At 41.4% G+C, this 27,938-nt stretch overlaps 1 protein-coding gene and 1 long non-coding RNA gene across 7 annotated transcripts in view; one reads left to right on the forward strand and one right to left on the reverse strand.

Moving 5' to 3' along the window:
• Nucleotides 1–27,938, forward strand: part of KCNH7 (potassium voltage-gated channel subfamily H member 7) — a 466,148-nt gene that overhangs the window by 64,195 nt on the left and 374,015 nt on the right. The window lies entirely within an intron of this gene.
• Nucleotides 16,736–27,938, reverse strand: part of LOC133376464 (uncharacterized) — a 37,867-nt gene continuing 26,664 nt past the window's right edge. For both annotated transcript variants that reach the window (XR_009760488.1, XR_009760489.1), the window contains exons 2-3: nt 18,217–18,345; nt 16,736–17,286 (exon numbers count right to left, since the gene is read on the reverse strand). This is a non-coding gene — a long non-coding RNA (uncharacterized LOC133376464). The remainder of the gene's footprint in view (nt 17,287–18,216; nt 18,346–27,938) is intronic.

The raw sequence follows: 27,938 nt of genomic DNA on the forward strand, positions 1-27,938 counted from the left end.
AGATATGAAATTGAGGAAGTATCCAAACTAGGAAATGTGGTAGTAATGGGTGACTTCAACTACCCAGACATAGACTGGCTGCATATGTGTTCCAGTCATGACAAAGAAGCAAAGTTTCTAGATATTCTAAATGACTATTCCCTAGACCAGTTGGTCATGGAACCGACCAGAGGGACGGCAACCCTGGACTTAATCCTCAGTGGGGACCGGGACCTGGTGCGAGATGTAAGTGTTGTTGAACCGATTGGGAGCAGTGACCACAGTGCTATTAAATTAAACATACATGTAACTGGCCAATTGCCAAGAAAATCCAACACGGTCACATTTGACTTCAAAAGAGGAAACTTCACAAAAATGAGGGGATTGGTAAAAAGAAAGCTGAAAAACAAAGTCCAGAGGGTCACATCACTCGAAAATGCTTGGAAGTTGTTTAAAAACACTATATTAGAAGCTCAACTGGAGTGCATAACGCAGATCAGAAAAGGTACCGCCAGGGCCAAGAAGATGCCAGCATGGTTAACGAGCAAAGTCAAGGAAGCTCTTAGAGGCAAAAAGTCTTCCTTCAAAAAATGGAAGTCTTGTCCGAATGAAGAAAATAAAAAAGAACACAAACTCTGGCAAAAGAAATGCAAGAAGACAATAAGGGATGCTAAAAAAGAATTTGAGGAGCACATTGCTAAGAACATAAAAACCAACAAAAAATTCTATAAATACATTCAAAGCAGGAGACCATCTAGGGAGACGATTGGACCCTTGGATGATAAGGGAGTCAAAGGTGTCCTAAAGAACGATAAGGAGATTGCAGAGAAGCTAAATGAATTCTTTGCATCTGTCTTCACAGTGGAAGATATAGGGCAGATCCCTGAACCTGAACTAACATTTGCAGGAAGGGATTCTGAGGAACTGAGACAAATAGTGGTAACGAGAGAGGAAGTTCTAAGCTTAATGGACAATATAAAAACTGACAAATCACCGGGCCCGGATGGCATCCACCCGAGAGTTCTCAAAGAACTCAAATGTGAAATTGCTGATCTGCTAACTAAAATATGTAACTTGTCCCTTGGGTCCTCCTCCGTGCCTGAGGACTGGAAAGTGGCAAATGTAACGCCAATCTTCAAAAAGGGATCCAGAGGGGATCCCGGAAATTACAGGCCAGTTAGCTTAACTTCTGTCCCTGGAAAACTGGTAGAAAGTATTATTAAAGCTAGATTAACTAAGCACATAGAAGAACAAGCCTTGCTGAAGCAGAGCCAGCATGGCTTCTGCAAGGGAAAGTCCTGTCTCAGTAACCTATTAGAATTCTTTGAGAGTGTCAACAAGCATATAGATAGAGGTGATCCAGTGGACATAGTGTACTTAGACTTTCAAAAAGCGTTTGACAAGGTACCTCACCAAAGGCTTCTGAGGAAGCTTAGCAGTCATGGAATAAGAGGAGAGGTCCTCTTGTGGATAAGGAATTGGTTAAGAAACAGAAAGCAGAGAGCAGGAATAAATGGACAGTTCTCCCAATGGAGGGCTGTAGAAAGTGGAGTCCCTCAAGGATCGGTATTGGGACCTGTACTTTTCAACTTGTTCATTAATGACCTAGAATTAGGAGTGAGCAGTGAAGTGGCCAAGTTTGCTGATGACACTAAATTGTTCAGGGTTGTTAAAACAAAAAGGGATTGCAAAGAGCTCCAAAAAGACCTCTCCAAACTGAGTGAATGGGCAGAAAAATGGCAAACGCAATTCAATATAAACAAGAGTAAAGTTATGCATATTGGAGCAAAAAATCTGAATTTCACATATACGCTCATGGGGTCTGAACTGGCGGTGACCGACCAGGAGAGAGACCTCGGGGTTGTAGTGGACAGCACGATGAAAATGTCGACCCAGTGTGCGGCAGCTGTGAAAAAGGCAAATTCCATGCTAGCGATAATTAGGAAAGGTATTGAAAATAAAACAGCCGATATCATAATGCCGTTGTATAAATCTATGGTGTGGCCGCATTTGGAATACTGTGTACAGTTCTGGTCGCCTCATCTCAAAAAGGATATTATAGAGTTGGAAAAGGTTCAGAAGAGGGCAACCAGAATGATCAAGGGGATGGAGCGACTCCCTTACGAGGAAAGGTTGCAGCATTTGGGGCTTTTTAGGTTAGAGAAAAGGCGGGTCAGAGGAGACATGATAGAAGTGTATAAAATTATGCATGGCATTGAGAAAGTGGATAGAGAAAAGTTCTTCTCCCTCTCTCATAATACTAGAACTCGTGGACATTCAAAGAAGCTGAATGTTGGAAGATTCAGGACAGACAACAGGAAGTACTTCTTTACTCAGCGCATAGTTAAACTATGGAATTTGCTCCCACAAGACACTGTAATGGCCACCAGCTTGGATGGCTTTAAAAGAAGATTAGACAAATTCATGGAGGACAGGGCTATCAATGGCTACTAGCTGTGATGGCTGTGCTCTGCCACCGTAGTCAGAGGCAGCACGCGTCTGAAAACCAGTTGCTGGAAGCCTCGGGAGGGGAGAGTGTTCTTGCACTCGGGTCCTGCTTGCGGGCTTTCCCGGGCACCTGGTTGGCCACTGTGAGAACAGGATGCTGGACTAGATGGGCCACTGGCCTGATCCAGCAGGCTCTTCTTATGTTCTTATGTTCTTAAAGGAAGAGTACAGGCAGGTATCACAGAATTGCAGGGATGGCGTCGGGGGAAGGCTAAAGCTGAGAATGAGCTGAGGTTAGTGAGAGATGCTAAAAGCAACAAAAAAAACCTTTCTTTAGGTACAACCATAGTGAAAGACAGAAAAGAAATGGTGGCACAGCTACTCAGTGAGGATGGCTAAATGATTACAGATGACAAACAAAAGGCAGAAGTGCTCAATTCCTACTCTGGCTCAGTTTTCTCCCAAAAGAGAGTTTACGACCCTCCTGGGAAACGTGAAGTTGAAGGGGAGGATTGCAGCTTGAGATTGATAGACAAATGGTCAAGGAATACCTAATTACTTTGAATGAGTTCAAATCTTCAGGGCCCAATGAACTGCATCCTAGAGTATTGAAGAAACTGGCTGTAGAACTCTTGAAACCACTGTCTATTATCTTTGCAAAATTGTGGAGGATCGATGAAGTGCTGGAAGACTGGAGGAGGGCTAATGTTGTCCCAATCTTCAAAAAGGGCTAAAAGGAGGAAACGGGGAACTATAGACCAGTCAGCCTGACATCAATCCCTGGAAAAATTCTGGAGCAGATTATAAAGCTGTCAGTCTGTAAGAACCTTGGAAACAGTGCAGTGATTACTAGAAGCCAACAAGGATTTGTCAAGAATAAATCCTGCCAGACTAATCTTATCTCAATTCTTGATCGGGTAACCTTCCTGGTAGCCTGCGTGGATGCTGTGGACAGGGAAGAGGCTAATTCAGATTGGGACCAGAGAAACCATTTCCTCCCTTGCTATGGTTTTGATGATAATCTCCCCCCTGCCAAGCTTTTATTTTCTCTGGGAGAGAAGCCACTTGTCCTGCAATGCCTGCTACAGGAGGGTGTATTAGTAAACTGAGCATAATGCTTTCTTTTAAAAAATGAACAGTGCCATCTTATCCACATCTACCCAGAACTAAGTACCACTGAGTTCGGTGAGGCATACTCCCATTTTTAGGACTGCAGCCTAAAAAGCTTCATAGAATGTTTAACCTCATGCAATGGATCTCGCTGTAATTACTGTATCTGCAATACATCCAGCAACTTTTACTCTTTGGATAGGCAGTAAGAAGAGAAACTGGTGCTGTGTATCCATGTGCATGCTTGTTCATGTATGTGCACTGGGATCCCAATGTTTCAAGAGGTCGGGGAGTGCACACTGACAAGTATCCCCAAAAGATATTTCAAACTTCCCCCACCCTGCAGGCATAATGAAATAGAAACTCTGAAATATGAGCCTTCCCTGGCAAAGAAGGGCAGCTGAAATGTTTACACTTTGTTCTCCATGTGTGCCAAAGGATTTTTCTTTTATGCAACTCATAAAAATACTGACTTGACTTCACAAGTAGAGTGAAACTATGTAATGTTTCAGTGATGGCAGTTCGGTTAATATTTTTAGGAGTACCACAAGATTGATATGGGAAGAAAAAACAAGAATTTTTTGGGGGGAGGGAAGAAGTTTTTTCCTCCATTTTCTCTGACACAACTTGGCAAGGCATCAGAAAAGTAAATGTGCTTGTTATTGGTTATTCCTATTTTTCAAACTTGCACTGCAGAAAAAAGGAAATGCATCCGATTCCTTTTTATAACAGGAAAAGATTCAATTTGTACTTCCAAGAATACCCCGCTTATCCTAGAATGCACTGCATGTTGGAGAGCTGTTCATAAATTTTATAAATGCTAAGGCGTGGTTGGGTCCTCAAATTTGGGTGATGAAATACCGTAGGGAGTGGGACTGAAAATGTGTTGGATGAACCTATGCCCTTGGCCTAGAAAAAGTCAGGAAAAAGCCTTCCTCCAGTACAAAGATGAAGCAATTTGTGTAGTGGATGGGAAGAATGACTTGCTCCTGTTTCTCCCCTGTTGCCTTCTCCTTTCCCTTCTTTGCTGTGATGTGTTGCAGAAAGTTATCTTCCTTCATTAGGCTCAGTCAGCAGCATGAAATCTGCTTCACTGTGGCACAATCCCACTCTGCAAGGGAGTGCATAATGGGCAGGACCAATCACATGGCTCTTTCCCATGCTGTTGTGCTCTGCCATGCTGAGCGGTCGGAGTTCAGGTAGAAAAGACCCATGTGATGAGCCCTGCCTTTGTGATTGCATTATTCACATGTGCTTCCCTTGAAGCAGTCGTTCCCATGATGCTAGCTATGTGTGTTGGTGGTTTGTGAGTGTGTGTGAAGTCTGTGTTGTACAGACCAACTTGGATTGGATAACTGGCTGCTCATCTGCATGGGGGAAAATGAACATGGATCTAAGTTAGCTGTCATTTGAACTTGATTGGATCCTAAATATGTTGTTAGTGGGGAAGAAGGATATATAAAACCGTAATTGGAGAGAGAGATTTCAATATTATAATGGAAGTGGGGTAAAATGATGTTTTTAATGATGTATTTTACAACTGTTGTAACCTGTCCTGGGACCTCTGAGTGAAGGGAGAGTAATAATTGTTAATAATAACAATGATAACTAACAACAATAAGAACATCTTGAAACAAAATAACTGATGGACATTTCAAGTCATACAAATCAACATATGTTGTTTTTTGGGTCCTTGGGCTACATCAGATGTGGATTGAGTGATGGGTGCAACCTATCTGAGCCTTGACAGGGAGAGGCAAAGAAAGCTCAGATGCCTCTCAGTCTAGAGGCCTCAGAGCTTTTTGCTGTTTACTGCAACTACCATCCTGTGGATCTGGCAATCTGTGTTGCCACCAGACCCTGAAAGATGACCTTGAGTGTGTGGAAGCCCTTTGATGTAAATCAAACAGCCAAACTAGTGGCAGAATGATTAGCTCACGTGCTCTCACACATTCAAGGTCATCTTCACAGGCCCTTCTCTGGCTGCCCTCACCTTCATAGATATTGTGGGTCTCAACTTGGGAGAGGCTCGTCTTGGTTGTGGTGCTTCACTTTTGGAATGCTCTCCTGAGGAAGGCTCATTTGCTGCCTGCTCTTTTTTTTGGTCTTTTTATAAAAGAACTTTTTATTTACCAAGGCTTTTAAACTCTGGTTTTATGCTGCAACTTTGATTTTTTAAATTAATTTTAATTAATTTGTAATTAATTTAATTTACTGCTCTATTTTATTTGTTGTTAATTTTATTGTGCTTGTTTGTTTGCAACTGCTCCAGCCAAGTCCTGGATCCTGAATGTCATCAGTTTGATTCAGGTTGACCCAAGATTTGGCCAGAGCAGATTGAGGCAGGCCCAGATCACCCTAGGTCAGATCACCCTAGGTCAGATTAGGTCCACCCGGAACAAACCAAGACTGTCAAAAGGAGGGGGGAGAGATCCTTATTAAACACTATGCAAGGCCCTTGATTCAATTCCAGCCCAGATCTGGGTTGGTTCTGCATCAACCTGAGTCAGTTCGGGGCTGCACTGAAGCACCAAATCAGGTGGGGCAGGCATGCACAGCCCTAGTTTTTATTGTTAGCTAAACTGGAAATAGCAATATTGAAGAGTAGTCATGCACACCTCTCAAAATATCTAATTTTAAAATCCTAAAAAGATAGTTTCCAACAAACTCTAATCTGTCAGTGCCTAATTTTATCAGTATGTTTCATGATTTCTATCAATGATATGTTTGTTCTGTTTCGGCTAAGGGCCAACACATTTTCTAGTTCTAGTTTGGATTAATACTTACATTTTGTTGGCAGTTTATACAACTGTGGACACTCTTCTCTACTGTAGAGAACTGTAGAGGTGGCTTGCATTTTCCACACCACTGGTATTTCCCTCTTTTAAAAAAAGTACTATAAAAAGCCTAATTGCATTCTGAAGTTCTTGGGTTATGCACAGGCACCCTAGAAAAACTAACTCCTAGAAAAATCTGGGTCTTCTTGTCACTTTGGATCACGTGAACTCTGCTGGACTAGATGGACCTATGAATGGATCTAACAAGGCAGTTCTTACATACTGACAATATTATTAATAATGCTTTATTGGGGCAGGGAAAGAGACAGAGATAGACAGAAGGTCCCACATGAGCAAAACTCAGCGTTTCAGAACAGCTTTGTTGAGTTACTGTCCTGCAGCACAACCTTTTGCAAAAGGAAAGTGTTTTATATCTTGGAAGCTTTCAAAATAATATTTCCAGAGTTTGTGGAATATTTCCCAATGATTTAACAATAAATGTTGATATAAACTTTACAGCCTGTATGTGGAGGCTGCCCGTGGCAGTGTTTAAATTGTAACTGGTCCTCCCTATGACCTTCCTTTCATGTAGCTGAACTCTTACAGCAGCCTAACTCTCCAGTTACCTTGACAACACTTTCTAGCATTCAAGGCTCCCACATTCTACTTTTGCAGAAAACCTCTCCGCTCAGAGAATGGCTTTCCTAGGTATCTTCTAAATGTTTGCATATGACATTCTATACCCCATCTTACATCCAGTTATGGCTAATTAGACTAACTAGATCTAGCTTCTAAAGTGGGTATGTTGAAAGCCTGAGAACTATTTACTCAAGTTTCTTCCCATGCTGACCCATAGCTTCATCACATGTGTACAAAGCAGGACATGGGTGGGACCACTGACATAGTACTTTTCCGAGGAAGTATGCTTTCAAATACCAGTTGCTGGAAAATGGTCATGCTTGCAAGTTTCCCATGGGCAACTGGTTGGCCACTGTGAGAACAGGATGCTGGACTAGATGGGCCACTAGCCTGATCCAGCAGGTTTTTCTTATGTTTTTTTTACATGAACATTGCATCTCATGACCAGACATATTTGTGTGGGAGGGAGTCACATTGTTGGCCTAACGAACATGGCTCCTTCATGCACATTTTACCTAGCAATATGGGCAGGACCATAAACAGTTGGTACAGCAGCATCAGCTCTAAGGCAAAAAGGAGCAGGTGCATGCTAAAATGTCAGCATGTTGTGTATCCACTTCTTACCTATAACATGTGGGATGCCTACCTACATGTCTAATTTTTACTATCCCTATTCAGGTGAACCCATGGAGGGTGGAGTGGGGCTGCATACAATAGATCTACTCACAGTGTTTAGGGATGGGCAAATATGTCAGTTTGGGTATATCTCCAATTCTCATTTTTCCGATCTTAAATTCAGTTCTCCACATTTCCACATCAGTTTGTAATTTTTTTCTAAAAAAAGGTTCTCATGAAAATTCATCAGCATTAGTGCAAATTTTTCCTAATATACACATTTTTGTACGCATTTTTGCATAATATGCAGATTGTTGCAAAGCAATTTCCCCTAATATAATTCATTTGTGTATGTTATCTTCACTAATATATGCATTTATACACTTGACCCTAGTATATGCACTTTTGTACACGTTACTTGGCTGGGATTGCAAAATTTGGAGAAGTGTGAATTTCAGAGGGTGGCTGTTTCAGTTTGTGTATTGTTTCTGAAAGTGCAAATTAGGTAGGTTTGCCTTTAAATGTAAACCGAATTGAATTTCCCCCGCATCCTGACCAATGTCCCAGCATATGCTGGGCTCACTCCAACCTTCTCATGTTGAGTTAGAAGATCTGGAGGGCAGGGAAGTCTTTGTGAATTCAGCTGAATGTGCTTAGAATCCTCAACATGATATAAAACCCTGATAATGTTTGGTTCCTGTCCACCCATGTTCAGCTGAACACATATGTTCAGCTGAACACATAAAGAATCCCTCTTTGGGCCTTCATGTTCAATGTGGGAAGGCCAGGGGGTGGACCTGGCCTGCATTGGGACATTGGGGGTGGAGCTAGCATACATAATATGCGGCTCTCTTCCTGCCTACACTGGCTGAATAGGGCTACTATGGAAATATATTTCAGGGTGCATTCTAGATTGAAATTTTGAATAACACATGGTGCACAGGAAAACACTAAAACCACCTTATGTATGAAAATGAGCTGACTTAACACAATACTGCCAGAATTAACATTTAAGATAGGGAATGTGAAGCTAATTTTTCACCTGCTGTATATTCACTGGAACAGACCAACTGAAGCCTACAGGGCACCTCCCGTTTTCTACATCTGAGAAGCTGCCCCTTTGCATGTACTGGCCTTTGATTTCTTACACATTTTTCTGCATACAGAGCCACTATTACTTAAAGGAATACTTCTCTGTCACAGTCAAACAGCCATATTGCAGTGGGTGAAATGCTTGCAAATAGCACTTTAGGGTAGGCGTGACAAGGCTGGTTCCAGGCTGTCATGGCATAACTGTTTTCTTGCAAACATAACTTTTATAGTCATGCGAAGAAAGTGTTGAATATCAGTCCCCAATGGCTTTCAGCAGACTGTTCAAGCAATTGCTGAAAAAAGGAAGTGAGCAGAAGCACAGCTGTTCTTGTGATTCTCTACCAGCTTCATATTCCTATCTAGGTTAGATTAGGGATCTTGAAGGTTTCAGTGGAGAACCGAGTGATCATATACATTACTGTAAAAAAAAGATGAACTTTATTACAAAAAAAGAGGATGAAGTGTCCTTTTTGCGTTATTTGTATGAAATTGCATATGATAATTGATATGTATAAATGCAAATTTAGAAACAATTACTATATATATTTTTTAAATACAATACATCTCACCATAGCAGGGAAGACATAGAGGTGACGGCTCAAAAAAAAAATCAGAAAAATTCCAGAAAAAAGTGTTTATTTTGTTTTTCTCCAAGGTTTTTTTATTTTGTTTTTCTTCTGAAAAAATGGAAAACATTGTACATTATGCCATGTACAAGGGTATAGAAGCTTGTTTCATTCTGGGCAAATTTTCAGTTTTTCAAAGTCCACAATAAATATGATGGCAAATATGAAGAAGCAGAAACTGGTAATGATAGCTCAGAAAATGAGACTAATTAAATTTTGTGTAGTATTCATTCATTCATTTTATTTATTTATTATTTGATTTATATTCTGCCCTTCCTCCCAGCAGGAGCCCATTGAATCTTAGTTTCCCCTCCCTTCTTTTTCTCGTCTCTTTCTATGGAAATTAGTGCTTTATGTCAGCTTGACACTGTGGAGGACTGGAGGGGACAATCATTTTTGAATAGATAATAATTTTCTCTTTTTTTATATAACAATTTTCTCCTGTTTTTATTGTTTTTTGCCTGCTCATAAATTTGCAAAACAAAGGTGATGCTAGGTTCCTTACAGTTCAGCAGCATGCAGCTCCATTTGTAACAAAACAAATTAGAAGTAAATTCAATTTATAAATATCTGAATTAACTGTACTTTTAATATACCAAACTTGATAATTTAATGGCAAACCAAGTTATTCATAACACATTTTATGTTTCAAAAGTAGAAAAGTGACTTTTGATCATATTGCATATTTTCCAACCTTCTCAAAATTTTGATTGCTCCCCGGGTGAATTTTTTCCCCACCTACGGCCTCAGAATTTCCAGAAATTTTACATCTTTAGGGAAGACTGTGACAAAGTAACCTATGTACCTGCTGAGCCTGCTCCCCAAGTCCTAATTTTAATGGGCAACTTCAAGGCCCCTTCTTAGGGTTCTATGTTTAAACTTGACTTTGAGCAGAGGACCCTTCATAGAGAGGACTCCTTCAAATGAAGGAATGGCTTCTGATAGACCTTGAAACAGAGGGTTGTCCTCTGTAAAGGAGGGAACATGTCCACCATAACTCCATCCAAAACTCTGGATTGTGGAATCCAGGGACAAACCCACAATCCACTCCGGGAATTTGTGGTTGGTACTGGTGGGGAATAATCTCTAATCAGGATTGAAGGCCCCTGGATATCTGACCTAGGTGCTGGTTGTCATGAAGACCCAAGCTATCCCTAATGTAGGTTAGATGCTTTTTGGCTACCTTCTCTGGTAATATTTTGAGCTGGGAAAATTTAGATTATCTGTTCCCCAGCACAGTATCAGAACACTAATTGACATGATTTATTTTATCACACTGACATCCAGCCTTTCTTCCATGGATCTCAAGGTGGATTCCCTATGTAGGGTCTCCTATCAAGGCACTGCCCAAAGCTGTACCTTCAGCAAGGTTGCTCAGTCACGTGCCTTCATACAGTGCACTCAATTTCAGCCAGTCATCCTCCTCTTCTAAATGAGCCATAAGCGGCATCCAGATTAAATGAGAAGAAATCCAATATGATGTCCACTGGAAGGAAACCTTAGGGTCTCTGACATCTCACCCAGTAAAAATAAAAGTACCCCATCATACTATGTCCTGTGAGATAATGTGTAAAAATACTGCCAGCTAATGCAACAATTATCACCATTTATCTATCTATTCTCCCCATCCAACTCAGCTAGAGCTGTGCCAATGTCATCAACTAGTTCCTTCATTTCCTCAGTTTCAATATCAGACATGTTCCTTTCTTTCTGAGTAGAGTTAAAAAACGCAGTTACAGCTGTTTGAAGTATATGCGTATTAAATTATCACTTTAGTGAGCCACTGGTCTCCACTGCAGCTTGAAGGGTTGTGTCTTTATACATAATTTAATTCCGAGACTTCCTGCAGTGCTTTTGAAAATTTTATATCACAACTGGAAACCCTCTTGGACTTTTAGTTTGCTTCATATAGTGAGAAAGCACAAAGGATTGCACTTTACTTCTCTGTTAAGAAAGGAGAACTAAAGTGTGGTTCAGAAGCTAGAGGCCACTGGGTCAAGTCTGGGCCCCTGACCTGCTCTTGGTTCTTGGGTGCTGACACAACGGTATAGTCTGAATAGGCATGATCAAGGGTGGGCTAAGCAGGGCCCAGGGGAGCAAAGGCAGGGACATAGTCTAAACTGGCAGAGTCGAGTTCTCTGCATTTGCATTTGAGGCAAGGAGGCAGGAATCCGCTTCTGCTGTTGTTCATGACAAGTTGTTTAGCCTGATGGGCCAGGCCTGATGCCAGAGTTTTATGGGCATAAGTGAGACAGAATTGGCCTGTGGGATTCATCCCATGGCTCTGATCCAAGAATATCAGCCCTACCCACCCTGGGTTGACCTGGGGAGCAGCCCTGCCGTGGATCCAGTCCCAAATAAGTTTGGGGATGGGACTAATGTTCAACTAGGATTTTAAACCCTTAATTAAACATGTAGCCAGAAAACAGGTGGGGGAAGGACACCTCTCCCTACCAAGAGGCTGACAATTCTGCAGGGTGCTGCAGTACCATCCTTCCCCTAGGATCAATGCCTCAGCAGAGTCATTGGAGCATCCTGCAGAATCGACCCCTCTGCTGAATAGCTGTTGAATGCAGGAGTTGATCCTACATGGGTGATTATATGAAAATGACTTTCCTGAAGGAAAGCTTCTTGCAGAGCATTACCAGCATCCTACAGAATAGAACCCTCAGCGGAACAGCTGTTGAACAGAGGGGTCAATCCTGTGCAAGTGATGCTATGAAAGTTACTTTTTAAGGAAAGCCGCTTGTGGAGCATCACACACATTGTGCAGAATTGCTGAGGGGTAGGGAAGGCATCAGGCAGGCACAAGGTTTTCGCCAGATATCTTGGCCTTCTCATGGGGTTTTCCTACCTTGTCTGGCTCTCCTCCTTGCCTGATGCCATCCAACCCAACCCATAGTAATCTATGGCTGTCTGAAGCCAATTCTTTCAACACCCAAGTCCCTTAAAGTAGGCCAGATTTGGCTTGGGACTCAGGCCTTAGCCAAATCTGGTGCACAGCCCTATTGCTTACATCTGCACATCCATTGCCAAAAACCTAAACACACACACACACACACACTTTTAAAATGTGAGGAACATTTGCTTCCAGTTCCATGCAGTTTTCCTCCCCCCCAATATCAATTTAACTTTTCGTTATGCCCAACACTATTTTTCTTTGAATTAAAAGAACAAGGCAACCAATAGAAAAAAAAGTCTCATTTGACCCAGAGCACATCAGAGCAGAGCAGAACGTATTTGCAATGCATGGCTCCATCCTGAAAATGTATGGTAATTATCTCTGCTCATGTGCAGAGTACATCAAACCAGACTAATGCTAATCAGCCTCCATTAGGTCTGAGATTAGGGAGAATATCTTCCAGATTTGGGGAAGAATGTGGAGTCATATCCAGACGGGCACAGAGCCCAAACTGAGCTCCTACTGGGTGGAAGGGCGGGATATAAATTTAATAAATTTTAAAAAAATCAAATTTTAATAGAAATCACTGACAAAACTCACAAAAAGCTAGCTAGAAATAATAGCATCAGCATTTTCCTCCATTCCCCTGCATAGAAAATATTCTGAACTTAAGCTAGGGGAAGAGCTTGTTGGAAGCAGATTCACACACCTTTTTCTGGAAATACTCAGGAAAATACTCTGGAACTCTAAGTGGCTCAGATCAACTTGCCCAGCTCCACCCAGATTTTCATAAGTGAATGCAGAGAAATGGTTAGTACAGAATTTGTTGCAACACATACACAAGCCACCCACTATTTCTCCTCCCAATTCACAAAAATAAATGCAAAATGATTAAGTAAAAATTAGGTATTTGTTATAGAAAGAGACTGAGGGCTTCTCTGTTTGCATTGTCCACAGTAAGGGCTCAATGCCAGCTGCAAACATGGTGTTTTCTAGTCACACTAGAAGCATCTAGGGGAAGCATCAATCACTCAGTTTCCTAAAGACCATGCTCTCTAATTTAACATTTCCACTCCCTCTGGTTACCTGGCAACTGAGCATGCTCAGTTTGTTCTACCAGTAAGTTTCATTAAAAAAATAACCTGGAAGTGCAATTATTTGTATTTTCACTGGTACAGCACAACTGAAATACAAATCTTTTTTTAATCAATGTTATACATTTGTGCACAAGTTAGAGGGAAAAGAAAAATAAGGCACTGTTTGCAGCAACATTAGAAAGGCTTGCAGAACAGGAGAGAACAGCAGAGGTTTCTCTTCAGCCCACAGGAAATGAAATGAAAGAATGGAGGAGGAGGAGGGAGTGGGCGTGGAGAGGGGAACGATTGACACACTCATCTAAAAGCATCGGAGCAAAGTGTCTGCAAGCTCTAGAGATAGTGAAGACATTTTTTCCTTCCCTTTTCAGATTATCAAAGGATTGGATTAATACAGATTTACAGGGGGAAAACTGTGTGATAGCTTCTGTTTGCCAGTATTATCATGTGAACCATGCAAATTAAAAAGGGATACAAGTAGCACCAAACACACACTAAACTGCTGTGTAGATGAGCCCTCACTCTTTGTTTGTTTGCTTGCTTGGCTTCCTCTCTCGCTCTCGCTCTCTCTGTCTTGCAAGGTCACAACAAAAATACTAAGCAAACCAAACAAGCTCCTCAAAGTACAAAACATACCATGTTGCTTCTCTAGTTACCGAAAGGAGATCTCCCGCCCCCCATCCTCACCACCACCAGTGGGACAATCAGGACATTTCTAGACATTTTGGAAGGGGGCAGCATTAATCTTCTAATGGGGGCAACAGGAAATGAAATTATTACCAAGAAATATGGAGTGAAGGAGTAAGCATGCACACCAGTTCTAGGTAGCTGACTTTTCTAGCTCCTGAAGATTTTTGTGACTCAAAATTGTCTTTGATGGCAAAGTAAGGTGTTTTTTTTTAAAAAAAAAGAGAGAGAGAAAGAAAGAAAGAAACCCTTGTTATGACAGATTACCAGATGGCACGGAATTCATTTGGCATTCCAGGTAAAGATTTCACTGTGCTTAATGGCAGAGTGAGCAGGTGGCTTTTCTGCACTCTACTACAAAAGCCTGTCATACAATATCACCTTGTCTTTAAACTTCCCTCCTACTTACATACGTTTGCAGAAGGGGTCCAAATGAAACCTATGCAAAATTCAGGACCTACTCTCATTCTTTAACACCAGAAAAACAATACTCTGCATTGGCCTTAGAAAGAATTACTGCTTACCACATGTACATACATACATACATGTACACATGCCATAGCACCTTACTTCTGTGCTTCTGTCGTCATCGGTTTTACAGCCAAACTGCATGTTACAAAGGAGTTTCATAATTAGGCACCCGATATATATTTTTTTATTTACAGGAGTTACAAATTTGATCAGATATTTGAGCTAGTATCCCCCCCGCTGCCCCCCAGGAGCTTTGAGGGATAATTTAGATTGGCAAAATGGCATGGGGGAGCATTAAACAGCCTCTCAGCCAGCATTACTCTGCTGATGAATTTTGGAGTTCCCTGCCATTACTTTAAAAAAATCAGAAGATACAGTTGTTGCTACTTGCAAACTGGCTCTCCAAATTCACATCTGTTATTTTGCACAATGATGGTTCTCACATGAAAGCCTTGAGAAGATCTGCTAATAGCAGTATGTAAGTTTCAAAGAGGAATGCCATTTTCTGTGCATGTGTCTTCAGGTTTGGAAACTGCTCAGGAGCTATGTACATTTTGTGGAATCCCAGCAGTTCCAAACTGTTGCTAACTGTTTTGTATCTAGCCTTAGGAGCATAGCTGCTTTGCAGTTCTAATGAGTTGATATCATTGATCTGATGACCTAATGTTCTGCGTGATAAGCTCACAATTTAAGCTTCTCTGGAGCTACAGTGCTGCAGTGACAACAATGCACTCCTTCACAAAGTTGTGTTCAAATTAAGGGTGAAGTTTCTTTGTCAAATGTTCACAAAATACCTGGCTTGAACAACATGTATATATATATATTAAAGCTTGACTATTCTCCTCCCTGGATCTGGCATTAAAATTCTTCATAACTGGTATGTTTGGTAGTGTGCTGTCTTTCAGGGTTAGCTTTATTCAGCTGTAGCTGCTTTGCCACAGATCAGGCAGACTTGCCTTCTCGCATCCCATCCACCCCAAAATCCATTATCTACAACAATTGTTCCCTGTTCTCCCTTTTGTTTTGGCATTGTGAAACAGAAATCTATTTAATTTTTTTGCCTAATAATCTATGATGAACTTAAAAACTCCTCCTTTCATTTTTATTCTTCAGATTGCAATCATTAAATTATATTGCAAGAACTTTGAAAGTATTATTTTTTCCTTTTGGAACCCCCCCCCTCCAATTAAAGGTATCATTATTATAATGTTAAGACTGTGAACTTTTTATTTACCATCCCTTCCCTCCTCTTTACATCTTTGTGATTTGAGGGAGCGATGTGTCCAAACTGTTAGGTGACCTCTGTCTCCATTCAGTTGTTGTTGTGGCAGATATACCACAGCATCCGAAGACCTGCTAGCTTGCACCATCCATGGCAGAAGATAGGGGGCAGTGCTTCTCATTCTCCTCTACATCAGCTCTAAACTAGGTTAGCTGAGAAGCCTATAGGTTAGAGCCCTTAGGATCCATGGGGCCTTTGATACAGCAGGTCCAAAGCTGCTAGCATGCCACCCTGAAATGTCCTATTTCAGGGCTTTCCAGTGGTTACCATGGTGGAAAAACCACTGCCAGTAGCTTACCACACACCTGGACGAAGCCAGGGCATCCATCATGATGGAGCCCCCCCCCCGCCGCATCCCCCTTCTCTGCTGGTGGAGGCTGGTGGAGAGGCAATTACATGTGATCTTACACACACACCTCTCAACATTGCCGGGATGGGGGAGAGACAGGATTACATGTGTAATTGAAGTAAACATATTGTTTTGCTATCTACATTAGCCTTTATCTCCTTCCGCTGTCGTCTCCCCATGATACATTTTAGATATTGAACTCCTTGGGGCATAAATCTCTCCTCTTATATTTTGTAAAGTACCACACACATTAATATAATTGTAAAGCACCATGATGATGACTGTGATTATCTACTCCATGTTTTGTTGATGTTCTAAGCAAAGTATGCCAGAATCTGGAGCAGTTCTAGCTAAACATTGTATAGTCTCACCACAGGATAGACTTGGCCATTTGCTTCCAAAAGAGTTAGGCGTAATGGGATACTTCAGAAGTCTGTTTTGTTGGCAGTGACCACTTCCATTAATTAGGATTCACTTTGGTATAACCAGGGACTTTCTCTAAGCTAGGCCCAATGGCCACAGTGATAACCAAATGCACCTGAATAGAAATGATGGCAAAATTGTTCAAGGTACAAATTTATCAATATATTCATCCTATACACAATCATAAATAAATACAATTAATACATTAAATGTATTAATTTTAAATACATTAAATGGATCCTTTATTTTATTTTTTCACTCTTAACTCTCCTCTTTGCAATTTTCTTGTTCACCAATTTAAACCACAGTGGGAATGGATCCATCCCCTTCAACTCATAGAAAAATGCTGGAAGCCTGAGGCAATCTCATTGCTTATCAAATTTTTAAAAGGCATAAAACACATCAGACCACATTTATGTTAACACATCCCTAGAAGACCATCTGATGTTCTGAAGCATGTGATCTTTGCTGTGCAGTGTGAGGAACAGAGGTTGTGTGACTGATGTACAGAGTTGCTCTGATGTAATTAGCAGGCTGGCTGGATAACACACAGTGTGTGAATTTCTCCTAGCGCTTGTCCTCTCCCACTGGTTGGGGAGAGAGTCCCTTCTTTTCTCCCCAATGAATACTAAGGGATTCCCTCCCCTGCTGTTCTCTTGCTTTCCCTATGGGATGCAGGGGAATTCCCTTGCCTTCTGTTCTCTTCATTAATTTATTCTGCTAGTGCCTCTCTTCCAAATGTTTCTCATAGGCCCGTGCTTTCTCTCTCATTTTCCTGCTGTCCAATGAAAACTGAAACCAAAACACACGCACACACAAAATCAGATTTGCTTACCAGCAGCTGTGGTCTAAATATAGTTCAGGACACTTAGTTCAGCTTGCTTTCTCTCTCTTTATCTCCTCCTTTGCTATCTCTTTCCCTTCTCCTTTTCAGCGCTAATTAGCTAGGAATGGGCAAACTATAGGTTTTTTTAAAAAATCTCATAAATCTGCATCTTACTTTGAGATTTGTTTGTGAGCACACTACACTTCAATATAGGTCATATCCTCTGACAGTTCGTATATGATGCAGGACCGCTTTTGTACTAATGACTGAGAACCCCAGGGCAGATTGCAGAATATTGCAAATCAGCAGACATGGGTAAAAAGCAGCCTTCTGCAGAGGCCTATACAGTATCTAGGCATTTGTTATAGCCCACTTACACTTATGATTAAAAATGGTTTTATGAAAAACCAGCACCATGCAAGGAGATTAGATTGCTTCAGTACTGGGTTTGTGCTTTGCCAAAAAAAAAAGGGGGGGAATTATAGTTTTTACCCGAGTCTCAAAGTAGGGTGTCCATCTATCTTACTTTACTAAGAACCACCGTCAGAGGCCTCTCTTAAAAGATGTCAAGTATTTGAAGAGCTGTCTGGTCCAAGTCCAGTTTAAAGATAAAGACTTTACCCTGTGAGCTCCATGACTGTGTGTGGATTTGAACCCTGGTCTCCTAGGTCCTAATCCAACACTAACTACTCCTCCACACTGACTCACTTCAGGATGATGATGGGCTTTTCTGTGAAGGAAAGTGCCATTCATGTGCTCTTTAGCCACCTGAGCAGCTGGACCTAATCTGTTCTGCACAAAATCAGTATTGGTCTCCCCCCCCCTTATTCATACTTGATCTTCAGCAAAATAATGTCAGACATTATACAGGAATTTGGAAATATGGGACTACTTACTCATCCCTCAGTTCCTTCCCCAGTCCATTAAAAGGCCAAAAAAAAAGTGGATATTCAGCACATAGGTGCAATTGCTCTTCATTACGCCATCTCGCTCTTGGCTTTGTGACCCCCTGTGGCAAGCTGAAACTGAACAAGAGGCACAAGTTTAAGGAACTGAGAGACGCCTGCTTGCGTTGATCTGCTCCTGCTAAGCAGCTGTGACAGATGTAACAGTGTGAGAAGACAGTAAGCTGCCCCTGAACGTGCCAGCTGCTTTCTGTCACCTGCCTTGCAGCCAGGCCTACCACTGTCTCAAAAATCTAAGAAAACTGCAGGCTCCCAGAGGTCTTCTGTTTAGAGCTAGGTTCCCTTTACTTCTAATGTGGGATCTGATATCTGTGAAGTAATCTTACCTCACTGCCCAGCATTTTATTATTTTTATTATTGAACAAAGGAACAGGAAAAGTAGCAAACAGGAGGCCACTCTCTCTCTCTCAGTGGATGTCTGTAATGGTTTGGTTTAGGACAGTCTTCTCCCCAACACCAACACCTCCCTCACAAAGCCCCATCAAGATATCTGCAGTGCCTAAAGGGCAGGCTGCTTTGAATATGTACAAACAAAAAGAACAGTTTCTATAGCAACCGGGGAACTATATGAAAGCTCTCTCAGTAATTCACAGCTTTCCTCTTTCACACACAGAAAGAGAGAGGAGAGAGAGGTATCACTTTCTGTAATCACTTCCTATTCCTGTTCAGCAGCTTAATATACAATGTTTTTGTTTTGCCTGGGCAAAACATTTAAAATGAAGCATGCAATAATATTTTAAAAATGTTTATTTTTATTTATTTTTACAGTGATATCCCACCCTTCCTCTGAGGAGCTCAAGTTGGTGTACATGCTTCTCCTCTCCCCATTTTATCCTCACAGCAACGCTGTAAGGTAGGTTAGGCTGAGAGGTTAGGCCCAAGGTCACCCAGGGAGCTTCATAGCTGAGTGAGGATTGAACTCTGTTTCCCATGTCCTAGGCTGCAGACACACTAGCTGCTTCAAAACCAGCCAGAACATTTTTTCTGGCTTCAATTTAAAACACATTTAAATGTATTTGCCCATGGCCGGACATATCTCCCTTCCCCACTGCTGATTATGACCACCCACAACAAAGCCTTGGGCCAGTCATTGTGTTTGCCTGAGTCTACAGAAAAGCATTTTCATTGGACACACCTGGAGCGAAGATGGGGTTAGTGGCTATCAGTTTTGAAGACTGTGAGAAACTGACTTTAAGACAAAAGCTGCAACTTATGAGGTTTTGGAGTAAAAGGGAATGGAATTTTACTAACATCAGGTGTCCCCACTTTCAGAAAATAGAGGTGAAGATGCACTGAAGGCAGCAAAACACAAGTGTCTCTGCGCCCCCAGTCTGACACTCTAGCCACTACACCTCAGCAGCTCTCTATTTGCCGGTAGTAAAGTATCTGATTTGAAGATGGCACCTATTAAAAGAAGTTCATCATTAAAGCAGGCCCTTTTCATAGGGCTTTTCATGTCCTGCAAAAGGGGGGACATTTCTGGCAACTTTTGGGAGGGTTGATTGAAATCCAATATTTTTTGTCGGAGGGGGAGTCATTATTAAAGCTGCCAGGCTGATTTGACTGCAAGTTCACCACTTGAACCAGTACAGTAAAGCTTCCCCCCTTGTTTAAGGGTGGGGAAGATAAAAAAAACTCTGTTGCTTCATCTTAAATCAGAGGTGAGGGACCCTTTTCAGTCAAGAGCTGCATTTCCTCATGGACAATCTTCCAGGGACCACATACCAGTGGTGGATGTGATCAGACACACACCACTCTCCATCCTCTATCCAGGCAAGCAAGAGGTATTATCACAGTTGAGGGTAGGGTAGCTAGGTCAGAAGCATCCCAAATCTTGAGATTTTGGGGGCAGGCCCTAGTGATGTCATGGGCTGGGCCCTAGTGATGTCACAGGGCCGGTTTGAGTGATGTCACATGGGTGGGCCCTAGTGATGTCATTAAGCATAATACATTAAGCATGAACCACAGTTGCTTGGTGCATACAATTCAAACAAAAACATTTCTCTGATTGGAAATTAAGATAGAAATCTTAGCTAAAAGATGGAGCCTGGATAGGAAACATTTAATTTAGCCTACTTGCTTCTGGCAAGAAGGGTTTAAGTGCCCTCAGGCCAGTCCAATCACCAGAAGGCCATTGTTGGAAGAAAGGAGTCTACTGTTGTGGGGATGTAGATGGGAGCACTCAGGAGTAAAGATGGATGTCCCTGAAGGCTGCAATTCTAAACACACTTACTAAGGGACTAAGCCTCATAGAACTCATTAGGACTTACTTCTGAGTAGATATAGTTTGGATTGTGCTGTTGGTAAAGCTTGACTAGGGACCCTCTGCAAAGATATCCATATCCAAGTAGGGCTGGCAACCCCCTGCCTGGAATGCCCTGCCCCTACATTTTTACATGGCTGCTCCAAATTTATTTACAGATTTGACCCTTCACTTCAGAAAGAGATCTGAGAAATTAGTAAGAGTAAGAAGATTCTTTACCCTTTTCTGTCTCCCCTGTCAGCTGCTATAAACTCACTTTGACAGCCAACCCAATTTCAGTGAATAACTGACAGAGAGAAGACACACGGTTTGGTCTACCTTCATAGGCAGCAGCTTGGAACAACAACAATTGCAGCCACATAACCCAGTATGTGAATTCTCTTTTACCTCTATTGGGCAAGAAACAAACTGTCATACCAACAACAAGGTGCATCATCAGTGGGTTTAAGGGGGTTGAACGGAACACATGTAACCACTTTTGTTGCTTCTATGGATGAAAGGGAGTGAGGTTAAAGGTAAATGAAATGCAAATAGAAAAGAAAAATGAAAGTCAGTGATGATTTCCTAAACTCAACATACCATAACCAGTCAGAATTCCTAACCAAAAACCAAAACAACATTTTTTGTTTAGGCTAGCCTACTCAGGCACATAGAAGCTATTATGTTTTTATCTATTTTTAACTCATTGTTGGTTTTATTATTTTGAATATTTGTAAACAGCTGTCTTTAACTGTTTTTGCCAATAATTTTATTGTTTTAATTTTCTGTAAATTGCTTTGAGATTTTTTACATTAAAGTGGTATATAAATGTTGTAATTAAAATACATAAATAAATTTTAGAGTCACTGTGGCCCTTGCATCTCTTTCCAATTTTAGGAACAAAGGAATCTGCCTTATACCTACTCAGCCCATTTGGTGCCATCTGGCTGCGTACTGATGACATGGACTAGCATTGGCTCTCCAGGATTCCAGGCAATAGTCTCTTCCAGAAATTGAATTTTGGACCTTTGCATGCAAAGCATATGCCCTCCCACTGAGCTACAACCCTTTCCCTGTTTTAAAAAAATCTTTTAGAATTATTTATTTAGTCCATTTATATACTGCCTATATTTAAATAAAACTCTAAGTGGTGTACAAGTCCAAACATCTTAAAGCAGCAACTACAAAAAACAATAATACACAGTTAACTGAACAAAACATCCTCTTTAGTATCAACATGATATAAACATTACATATAAAATTAAGTACAAGAAATACAAGAAAGAATCATAATATACATAATAGACTAAACAGAATATCCCCTAAGTTTTAAAGAAAAAAAACACAAGTTAAAACAAGCTTATTTTTAAACATAATAGATAAATCAACTCATTTGTTAGTCATAGTATAATAAAAAGCAAAACACTTAAAACAGCTGGCCCCCATTATAACAGAATTTTGTCTAACTGCCATTGGAAAAAAGAAATGGTTTAGTTTACTCAAACACACCCTTACAAGATCAGCACATTCGTATTTAAACAATTGTTCTTTTCAATTTACTAATGAAGGCACATCATACCTAGTGTAGATCCACATCATTCATTTAAAGCACACTCAACACATATTTGAAGGACATGAATCACATAACAGAATCATGGGAATGGTTGTTTGTTTACGGTGGTGGGAACTATAACTGTGAAACTACACTTCCCAGGATTCTTTAGGGGAAGTCGTGCTTTAAATGCAAGCTGGATGTGCTTTAAACGTGTTGTGTGGATCTACCTAATAAAGTTTGCCTGCATGTAAATCGTTTTAATCATTTTTTTTAAAATGGAATGAGCTATAAAGTTTACTGGATGACTCACCATCTCTCAGCCTAATCTGCCCCTCAGGATGAAAATAACAGAGGGGAACCATGACCACCCCAAGGAAGAAGGGCACACTTAAAATGTAGAGGAAGTAATACTATACAACCATAGTGTGAAATCAGATACTAATCGGGACATAGTATGAAGAAATATTTATATAAGCATGACTATCACATATGTTTATTATTTACACAACTTGTAAAGATATTTATAGTGCAATCGTATGCATATTTACTCAGAAACAAGTTCCAGTGTATTCAGTGGGGCTTACTCAAACAGGGAAGCATTCAGAGAACGACAACCTCAAGTGATAAGGAACTTCCTTCACCAAACCCAAAATTCAGAATCATGCCACTTTAAGCTGTTTTGCAACTGTTTATACTTGTTTTTAAGGTTATTGGATTTTAAAGGGATTTATTTCCTATTGTGAGCTGCCTTGGTTTCCAGAGTAGTTGGAAAGACTCCACATACACACACACACTGGAGATGTAAAGATACATAACACTCCACATAATAGTTTTTTGTCAAAACCAGTTGGTCATTGCAGAACATTAAAATAAAATCAGCATTAGTTTCCCACATAATAAAAGCAGTGATACCTATGTAAGCCCTGCCTAATTGCTTTAAAAATAGGATTGGCGGGGGAGAGAAAGATTGACAACACAAACAAAATTATTTGCTATGTTCACTCAACAGTCCCATTAATTTACAGCACAATCCAAACCATGTCTGCTCAAAAGTAAATCCTATTGAATTCAGTGGGGTTTACTCTGGGTATGTGGGATTAGCATTGCAACTTTACTCCCAGAAAAGCAAGTACTGGGTTAAAGCTTCATATTGGGAAGGTTTTCAAAACACTGCCTTCTTCAACTGCCCAGGAAAATTTAAACTTGTTTGACTCCTGCACACAAGAGAGAAAAAGACTGAAAGCTATATACTTACTCAATTGATGAAATTTTCAGAAAAGCAGGAAAAACAAGTTTTCTGAGTTGCAAAGGGCTCTAGTTACTGTCTTGTCAATCACAACCCTGACTTCACTTATTGACTACAAACCTGAAAGGGTGGGATTAGAGTAGCCAGCTATGAGCTCATTTAAATGAAGTTGCGGGGAGGCGGCAGCTGACATTTTGGTGTATATTTTGGGAACCAGACTACCTTGAGACTTACTTTTTTTAAAAAATAAAAGCTTAGAGTATGGAGATTAAGGTGACTCATCCAGAGACCACCCCAAAAACCCAGAGTCTCTGGGTGAAAACCAGATACCTGGAAACCCTAGTAGAAGGATATATTCCAGTCAGGTAAAATAACTAGAGGAGGTCTCAGGGCAGGGCCAGTTAGAAGTATAGCCTGGGGGGGGGGCATAGGCTGAGTAGAGCTCCAAAGGGTAAATAGAGAGGCCTGGAGGGCTAGATTCAGCCTATGCTTAAGGGTTCCCACCCCTACCTTAAATAATAATAATTATCTCCAGTGGGGAGGAGGTTAATAGTTTTCAGACAATTCCTGGATATTATTACAATTGGGGGTGGGGGGTTGTCCCCAGACTTAATACTTATGAAAACGACCTGGGCCAAATCAGACCAGCTTTTGTACATAATAGTAGTAAGCATCACAGAACTGCTAGAGCCATAAAGTACCTCAAAGCTTGTACACAGGAACTTTCTTATGAGAACTTGCCACACTATGCCTTGGAGCTAGGTATAGCTAGGACTCCAAAACCTCAGACTCAAGAGGTGGGGCCTGGTGATTTTTATGAGGCAGATATTGTACGGTTGTCATCACTTGAAAGTCAAAAAAATCCAATATGTGGAGTAGGTGTGGGAGCATGATCTAGCAATAAAGAAGCCAAGCCCAATAGCAAAGGGGTGGATCTTGGGATATGAAGGCCTAGAAAAGTCATGGGGGGGGAATCAGAGAGAACCCAAAGCTTTCCAGTAAGCAGTTGTCCTAGACTAATATTTAAACTTGCCAGTCTGCGAATGAACCCCAAACCCTGGGTTTTGTCAGCCAAAGCTGGAAATCTGACAACCTTACTTTAAGTAGTGGCATTTCAAGTGTGTCCCGGCATTCCTTGGAGGTTTGTCTATAGTTCCTCAATGATTAAAAAAGGAATAAGCAAAATGGTGGACACAATTCCCTGAGCTGTGCAGCCACTGAGAGTGTTAGGTGTGTTCTGTGACACATGGTTAATTCAAGTGAGACTGTAATGCAGCCTAATAGTCCTGGTCAGCACCTGACATAAACTATGGAATTTGCTCCCACAAGATGCAGTAATGGCCACCAGCTTGGATGGCTTTAAAAGAAGATTAGACAAATTCATGGAGGACAGGGCTATCAATGGCTACTAGCCATGATGGCTGTGCTGTGCCACCCTAGTCAGAGGCAGCATGCTTCTGAAAACCAGTTGCCGGAAGCCTCAGGAGGGGAGAGTGTTCTTGCACTCGGGTCCTGCTTGCGGGCTTCCCCCAGGCACCTGGTTGGCCACTGTGAGAACAGGATGCTGGACTAGATGGGCCACTGGCCTGATCCAGCAGGCTCTTCTTATGTTCTTATGTTCTTACTGAGTACTGTTAGAAAAATACGGCTCTCGAGCAGGGCTTCAACTTTGGGTCTCCAGGTGTTGTTTGACTCCAACTCCTATCAGCCCCTGCCAGTCTTAGCCAATGTTCAGGGATGGTGGTAGTTCAACAACATCTGGACACCCAAGGTTGAAGAACTTTCAGAATTCTCTATAATGGGCTAAGGTTCCGCAGCAGGTGCTCAAGGGCTCTTCAGCAGCTGCGTGGGTGTGGGGAAAGTCCTGTGAAGTTAAAAAGTTTGAATACTCACCACCTTTCAGATTATACTTTATTCACTTTATATATTATTCAGTGTAATAGAACAGAGTCAAGAGCTAATGTGTGGTAACATAAAATTGACTTTGGCATTGTGGGGGGTGGGGACCTAAACACAGGTTCTGCAATAATCTCCACACTGTATTATTATTACCCTGAAATCATTATCTGTTAAGGAAAAAAATGTTGTCTGAGCCCAGTCTTCTGCCCTTTGGCCCTGATGCCAGAGTGTTAAATACAAGTGCATTTTGCCATAGATGAAGGGAATACATAGATGTACATCAGGTGTCATTTGTATTCAAAATACACGGGAACAGTAAGCAGGATCAAGCCCCTGCTCACACGTGTTTTGAAATAAAAGACTGCAATGTTTACATATGTGCACTTCTTATATCTGACAGGGTACATATATATTTTGTATTCTGATGTGGTAATGTGAGTACAGTGCCTTTTGTAAGAAGTGGTCGTAAGTCTCTTAAAACACTCACACGTCATCATTTCTGCTATGCATGTTTGATGGCATGATACACTTATGTTTACAACAACAGACAGGGCTCTTGTACCTTTAATTTTAGGAAGGTACTGCTTTTTTTGCCCCTTCAGCACTATTACATGTCAAGTAGCACTTCCTTAAACCTTATCCATCACCTACTTGACTATTTTAAAGCAACAGAAGTCTTGTCCTTTGTCGCATCTGGCCATCCTAAATTGACTTGTGCTTGGAAGTGAATCAGATGGGATTCTCCCACTCTGTTCAGTGATTTGCAATTTATTTCTCACCCAAGCGATTCTTCTTTTTGATTAGAACTGAAGCACCCTTCCTTTCAGAATCCATTTGAGACAACAGCTCTAGCCAGAATGTTTTCAGTTGCAAACACAAGCAGAATACTGCAACCTATGTAATATGCATTTAGCTCCTTTAATGGATTGTACTGGAAGTTGACATTGTATGTTTTGGAAATTAAGATGGATAATAAGACAGCCTGATCAGATGGGATGTGCCATGAACACATCAGTCCAGTAAACTTTGGTACATTTCCTTTAATGGGTAATTTCCAACCTGATTTAAAATCACTAGTAATGCTTTTACAGATTGGTTCTAATGATGCTAGTGCATTTTGGGATGAAGACATCTGTGCAGTAGCAATACCAAAAGTAAGAATGTCCCTTGTATAGGATTATTAGAATTATAATTATCCTGAGCAAATAAATTATTATCACAGCCAGCCAACAAAACTGATGAGGAAACATATTTTTTCATTTTTGGAAGGCAGGTGTAATATCAAAACTAAGTTAATCTGGCTTCCTTCAGGCTCCAAGACTGAAATGACAGCTGTGCAGACCAGCAAATCACATGCTAGCTCAGCTGTTAGACCTGCCTCCTCTGAATGCTTCACGAAGGCTATCTTTGTTATTTTTAAAATAATTGTCTATATGTTGCTTTCTTAATTAGAGAAAAATTAAAAAGTGCAACATTGCTTCAAAGATTGATGGATGATATTTCTTGGTGACATCATCATTACGGCCAGCCAAACATTGCCACGCGCAGATTTGTAGAACTAGTTATTTGCAGAGCTTGACCCTGAAGAATATACATTTGAGCAGAACACATTTTTAGAGTTGTCCCTGAAATATCACATGTGTGGGGTTTTTTTCATTTATTATAATGATTATTTAATTTGTGAACAAAAGCACAGTGTTCACATTGCTGTACGCCATCAAGATATCTTTTGTTTCATGTATACACAATATCTAGTCCTGGTGGGTCAGAACCTATGAGGGATCAGGCTGGGTTCACCTAATGCCAGGGTCCCAAAGACTGATGCTATTGTGTCCTTAGACCACTCTCTTGGTGCCCACCAAGGCCTCTCCCAATTTTTAATTATTGGGGGAGGACATTTTGGTTTTGTTTGATTGGTGAGTGCCTGTTCTTTAGGTTGTTGCCTGCTTTTTTGTTTTTGCTTTATTTTGGGGTATGTGTAGATGTTTTTCCTACGATGGGGAGGTGCAGGCCCAGCACCACAGCAGCATCTGGGCACTGGTGTGGATCACGAAGAGGGAGCCACCCTTCCAGACAACACTGTCACTGCTGGTGCAGGCTGGCCATACCACTTCCCACGTTGCCATGTCGGCGTGCTATGTGTGCATGCTTGCCATCACCCAAAGAGGCATGCACGCACGCACGCACTGCACACTAATACACTGACATGGCCAGGCCTATTTAAGCCCCAGCTGGTGGCGGTGGTAGTGCCTTCATGTCACAGCAGCCACCACAGCTGCCTTTGAGGACCCACTGCCGTCTGGTGCCCAAAGGCCCACTGCAGTCTGGTGCCAGCCCGGGGGGGGTGTCCTTACTACCTGTCCGTCCTTGGCTGGGCTCTGCTCTCCGTTGTGGTGTGGGAGATCAAGGTTTTCAGTGGAGGGTGTGGTTGTTCCTTGGGAGGCTCTGGCTTGAGGCACTCCAGCTTGAAGTTTTTTTTTTTTTTGTATGGGTTTATTGTATGCATTTGGGCCTGTGCCCAGCTTCTCTGTTGCCTGAACTGCCAGACCACAAGGCCCCCAGAACTCTCTGGCTCCTCCTCTTCTAAGTTGTTCACTTACTGCTTATGACTAGTGTCATGATGTGCTGTGAAGGATGGTGACGCCTCAGTCCAGCACCACCCTGTATGGTAGCTCACTAGCAATGGGAGGGGCATCCCAGTTCTCTCTGCT

Source organism: Rhineura floridana, chromosome 2, assembly GCF_030035675.1.
Source record: "Rhineura floridana isolate rRhiFlo1 chromosome 2, rRhiFlo1.hap2, whole genome shotgun sequence".
Classification (NCBI taxonomy): Eukaryota; Metazoa; Chordata; class Lepidosauria; order Squamata; family Rhineuridae; genus Rhineura; species Rhineura floridana.